This window comes from Mus pahari, chromosome 14 (genome assembly GCF_900095145.1).
Source record: "Mus pahari chromosome 14, PAHARI_EIJ_v1.1, whole genome shotgun sequence".
Taxonomy (NCBI): Eukaryota; Metazoa; Chordata; class Mammalia; order Rodentia; family Muridae; genus Mus; species Mus pahari.
This window is the reverse complement of record NC_034603.1, coordinates 30,769,052-30,774,670: the sequence shown is the minus strand read 5'-3', so window position 1 is coordinate 30,774,670 and position 5,619 is coordinate 30,769,052. Positions and strand designations below refer to the sequence as shown.

The 5,619-nt window shown below is 43.2% G+C and overlaps 1 non-coding gene across 1 annotated transcript; it reads left to right on the top strand.

Annotated features, from left to right (window-relative positions):
- The first annotated feature begins 2,187 nt into the window (after window positions 1-2,187).
- Window positions 2,188-2,259, top strand: Trnaw-cca. The gene has a single exon. It is a non-coding gene; the product is annotated as a tRNA-Trp (tRNA).
- The last annotated feature ends 3,360 nt before the right edge of the window (window positions 2,260-5,619 follow it).

The window sequence follows — 5,619 nt, the reverse complement described above, 5'->3', positions numbered from 1 at the left end:
CCCTTAGCATTGCAGGCCTGGTGCTGTGACAGTCCTGGAAATTAAACAGACTCGCGAGTCCGCTAAGCTTTGCTTATCAGTCTGGCCTTTTGTGTTTGGTTTTTTTCGAGACAGGGTTTCTCTGTGTAGTCCTGGCTGTCCTGGAACTCACTCTGTAGACCAGGCTGGCCTGGAACTCAGAAATCCGCCTGCCTCTGCCTCCCGAGTCCTGGGATTAAAGGCGTGCGCCACTAAGCCCAGCTTCCACTCGCTCTTGTGAGAGACCACTCAAGACTTCAAAGTCATTCTTTCTTCCAGAGTGCCACTGGTGGTGCCACGTAGACGGCGAGGAAGGCCAGATCTGATTGGCCTTTTGGAAGACATCAGAGACACTTTCTGTTGGAAATGTGTTACAAGCATGCCAAAAGGCATCCGCACACACGATAAAATTGCTTTAGAGTCCATTCCAATGGGAAACATTTTACACACACAGTTTAAAAGCTTCTATTCCTCTTCACTTTCATTGGTAGTTCTGAATATTAGGGTATGTCTCCTGGTGGGATCAAAAACTACCAACATATATATAATTTCAAGTGGAAAATTGGGAGGCAGGAATCGAGTACTGGCTGCTTTCTGTTATCCTTTGTGTGCCCAAGTCAGTGTCTCTCTAAGCCAACTTCAACAGCTCAACTTTAAGACCATTGTAAACAAACCTGTCAACCTTCCTGGGCTACAAGCATTTATATCAGAAAAAGAAAACAAAGTTGCTTTTTGACAGTAGTTAACAGGTGTCTGTGGGTTTTTGTTTGTTTGTTTGTTTTGTATGTTTGTTTGTTTTAACACACAGTTGATTCCATCTGCTTGCTGCTTTTCTGGGTTGTCTACACATGAGCGCAGTTGCTCACTTCTCTCTTTCATGCATTCAGATGATGAGATTTTCCTGAAATTAAAGATGCAGAAGATGCTCACCCTGAAGAAGAAGAATGTTCGAGACTGGGGTAAGCTTTTGTATCACTCTCTGTTGCCAAACAGAATACATTAGTAGACGTTTATGAGAAGAGACAACTGGCAGTTAAAGGGAGATTAAACTGTGTTAAAGTTTCAGGTTACATGCTCAAAGACATCTTTAAATCCTTATTGTGCAGGAAACTCAAAGCATAACTTTAGAATAGAAAAGGATATCAAAAACATAAAATACATAGGATGTTTTTAAGACAGAAGGTTATGGTGTGCCAGAAGTACAAGAGCCTACCTGAAGGATTTATAATGGCTGAAGTTAAAAACATTTTCAGCAACAAAACAAAGAATAAAATTGTACGAATTAACAATATCCATGAGTCTGTGTGATGCAAACAAATAATTAAGTACGTATGTAAATAAGAAAAAAAAACAAAAACAGCTTTCTCTCGAAGGAGAAATATAACAGTAAGTGTAGATGAAAATGGCCATTGGTCAAACACCGCAGCAGTAGTTGTTACAGTCAAAATGGACACTGCAATCAGTGGCTGCGAGGGTGAGAAGAAGTGTGCGAGGTCGATAGTATGCCCCAGCCCTAGATGTTATTTTAAAAGGGAGAAGGGCAGCTTTACAACGAAGAAACTCATCGGTCCTCCCATAGATCTACATACATAGGACCAACCAACAGCATACAGCTCCTACCCCTCGGATGCTGAAAAGGGCACGCAGTTCCCTTAAGGGATGAGGAAGGGGCGATCTGAGGAAAAACCTCCCGAAGATTAAAAGTGAGCTATGTATGTCATATAAAACCTCCGTGTTTATGGGTGCACCTATGATGCAAACCAGCAGATCCTGAGAGGAGGCAGCGCCTAGCGCCTAGCGGGCAGGGCTGTGGCTGACTGCAAGGCTGGCCCCGCCCCTTCACGTGGCTGCGGACGATTGATCGTTAAGGTTACCAGTGGTTACCAGATTTTATGATGCTTCTTCCATGATGTCCAGTTTTCAATACGTTTAAGTTTTATAGCTAGAGAAGGAAGAGGAAAAAAAATGACACAATTCCGTTCTTAAGTGTGTGAGTGTGACCGGGGGTCGGTTTTCCTTCCTCCCTGCCCTGGACACAGGATCTGCCAGGGCGGCTGGGCTCGCCGCGCTGCCTCGGGAACTCTGCCCGCCGGTCCAGGAGGAGGAGTTGCAGGAGGAAGCCGCCAGGATGCTGGAGCTTTAGAGGATCAAAATGTTTTATGTATCAGTGACCTCGTGGCGCAATGGTAGCGCGTCTGACTCCAGATCAGAAGGTTGCGTGTTCAAATCACGTCGGGGTCAGGAATATCTGTTTTCCTACAATTGAGCTAGAAAGGCCACTCAAATCTACAGACAAGTCATTTCCCCAATTCTTCTCTATACTGATAAGAAACTTGGCCACTTAAATGCAAAACCACTTCAGCTTTGCGATCAGAATTAAATTTGGCAAAGAGCCAAATCAATTCACAGATGACAAAGATGGAAGCGGGAAATGTAAGTTCGCTATAATGTATACCAGGTGCTTAAACACACACAGAGGAACAACAGAATAAAGAATTAAGTTTTAAACTCTCAGAGTTTTGTTTGGTTGGCTGGGGTAGTTTTGATCCAGGTGTTGGGGGAGGGGCTTCAGCACAGGCCCTCACACAGTCATTTTTAAGCTGAGTTTGGGGTGACTGAAACATTTCCGCTGAAGTCCTTTGCTCACACACTTCAAGCTCTGAAGGACGGCAGAGACTTAAAATCCAAGGAGGCGAGGAATTAAAATTCTTATAAGTGAACTTCTCTCTCAGCTGATTGAGGAAGGTTTTCTGGAGCCTTCCTAATGCTGCTGGTTTCTTTTCACGCGTCTAAGCATCAGGTTTTAAAGGGACTCTAAGCCATAGTCTCCCTGACTGTGACAGGAAACACCTTTGGGCTCATTCGCAGCTCCAGTCCTCCCTGCCTAATTCACTGCCAAACGCAAAACTCCAAAGTCGTTAGATTCTCCAACCTTTCAAATGTTTATAATCGAGGAATCTCTTTTTTAGCATTATATCCTAAGAATTAATTCTGTGAAAACCTTTTATTTTAAATGCCTACTGTTCAAGATTATGAACTGCTAAAATTTCCCCTTCCCATATGAATAGATAAGGTTTTAAAAGATCTACCTGTCAGATAATAGTCCATCCTTGCAACATCATTATTACAAAAGCAGAATTTGCTGGGAACTTCTGTGTGTGTGCGTGCGCACTCATGTGTGTGTGTATGTGTGTGTGTGTACAGATTTTTCAGTCATCAATTTTAAACACCAACTCATCTTATTTAAAATTAGCAAAGATTTGTTTTCCCATTATACAAAGATCAAAATAATCACACATTCTACAAAAACTGATGCAGAAGTGATTTTCTGAAAAAGAAAAAGTAGAGAGAAGAGAAAGAAAACTTATTTTATTTGTGTGTGGGGGTGTGTGTGTGCACTGACACAAATTGGTGATCTTCACTACAATAGTTAACTTCATAAAGAACAACAACAAAAAAAAAAAAAAAACAATGTGTTTACTCGTAGCCACGGAGACGGAAAGTCCAAATAGCATAGTAGGACCTCTGACAAAGGTTTCAAGGCCTGCGACAGGAGAGAAATGTGGGAGAAAGTCCTGTCTTGAGCACTAGGGTCAGAGAGAGTACAAGAGAGACAGGCTTACTCCTTACATGACAACTATCCAGGACTTGTAGGACAATTTCTTGTCTCTGGTGACTAACAAGCCTCCTCCTGGCCACTTCTCCTAAGGTTCTGCCCCCACCCCCAGCCCCACCCCCCACCCCCAACACAACAGGCGAGGAAGAGGTGCTCCAGGCAGGAACACTTTTTAAATGACTCGCGGTTATCTCCGAGTCAGTGCAGCCGCCTCAGCAGGTGTCCATTTAGTGGTTAACTTTATATTTCTTTGTTAGAAAGGATTCCTAGCTTCTAGATTATGTTGACGAAAAAAAGCTAATGAATGTTTCCAAGTTTAATTCTCTAAGGTTTAGGATGTGGTCTGTAGAGAGCCAACTTGCAGTCTGGCACCGCCCTCTAGTGGCTAGATGAGAAAATGACATGACCCCTGGGCATGTCTATGGCTTTAATAACAAACGGAGCCAGCATATGGGTACATCTTATCCAAGCTTATAAGATTCAATTATTTAGAAATGCCTTCTAGAAGAAGCCTCTGTTTTTCCACATCACACTCTGAAAGAGGGGGCTGCTTCCAAAGTAGTCTATCAGAGTGAATATTTAACAACCAGGGTCAAGGCCATGATTAGCAGGGCCTGAACCCAGAAACTATTGAGATTGTCTGGAATACACCTCAGCTGTGTGTGATCATACCTTTTAATGCTTGACTCTTCTGCTCTAGGCAGGTAATAAACCAATCTCTCCAGTGCAAGGTATCTCTGCCAACAGGAGACTACAGTTCACTGTTTTTCCAGCAAACGCGTCACAAAAAAACAAAACTAAAAATAAACAAGCAAAAACGAGAGAGAGAGAGAGAGAGAGAGAGAGAGAGAGAGAGAGAGAGAGAGAGACAGAGAGAGAGAGAGAGAGAGAGAGAGAAACAAAAATGCACACCCACATACCTATGAATTCGTTTTGTGTTAGCCAGTTAATTACTCCTAGGCACGGTACCCAGTTGATGTACCCAGTGATGGCCCCTGAAGAATACTGGTTGTCCCTTTGCCAGTGGATGTTGATTGCATATAGCTTCTCAGTTAAAAGTGAGTCCTGTCCTTCCTCATCTTTGTGCTAGGACCCCAGCTAGCTTGAGCCTGTGCAGGCCGTGTGTGTGTGCTGCCAGTCTTTGTGAGCTCACATACGCATCAGTCCTGTTGTGTCTGGAAAGACTGTCATGCTGTCTTGCTCTCTGGCCTGAGGATACCTGACACCCTGGCTATATCGAGATAGATGATCCAGAGGGAGGAACTGCCACCTGAGACACGATTAGAAGCCTTGCCTGTGAGCCTCTCTGCCACTTACTTCTGAGTCAGGTACCCCATGTGTGTGTTGTGGATTTCTGCTTGCCATCGTAGTGAATAAACCTTGAGATGGAACAGCATCTGGACTGTCTCTCACTATTTACTACCTGATCCACAATATAAAGAATAGATGATGTTGGATTGGACAGCCCACAAACTTAAAGCAAGTGTGCAAAATATGATTGGGGAATCGTGAGATACAATTTATTATTTTTCCATGACCAGGAAATTATGACACGGTTTAGAACACTCAAATACACCATGTATAGGGGTCAGAGGTAACATAAAATATAATCATACTATGCAGATTAAATTTAAAGAGCCCAGTATCCTAGGATATGGTGGATGGATTATGTACCACCAGGTAAACCAAAACTAGTAACAGCTCCATTTATTGAGCCAGACACAACATTACCAGCACAAGTCATTCTCTTGCCAAGAATTAGACCCATCCAGTTAAAAATTAATTTAGTGACATTATAATGGCCCAAAGCATATTACCCAGATGGATTTGGAGGAAAACCCCTACAAGCACTATCAGCAGGAACTTCTGTGGATGGAGCAATGCAATCCTCGGAGGGATTACAGGCAGAGGAGCAGCAGCAGCCATCATTCAACCTGTTAAAGCAGAACTCTACTGTATACAAAAAATTAACACAGACACGGCCA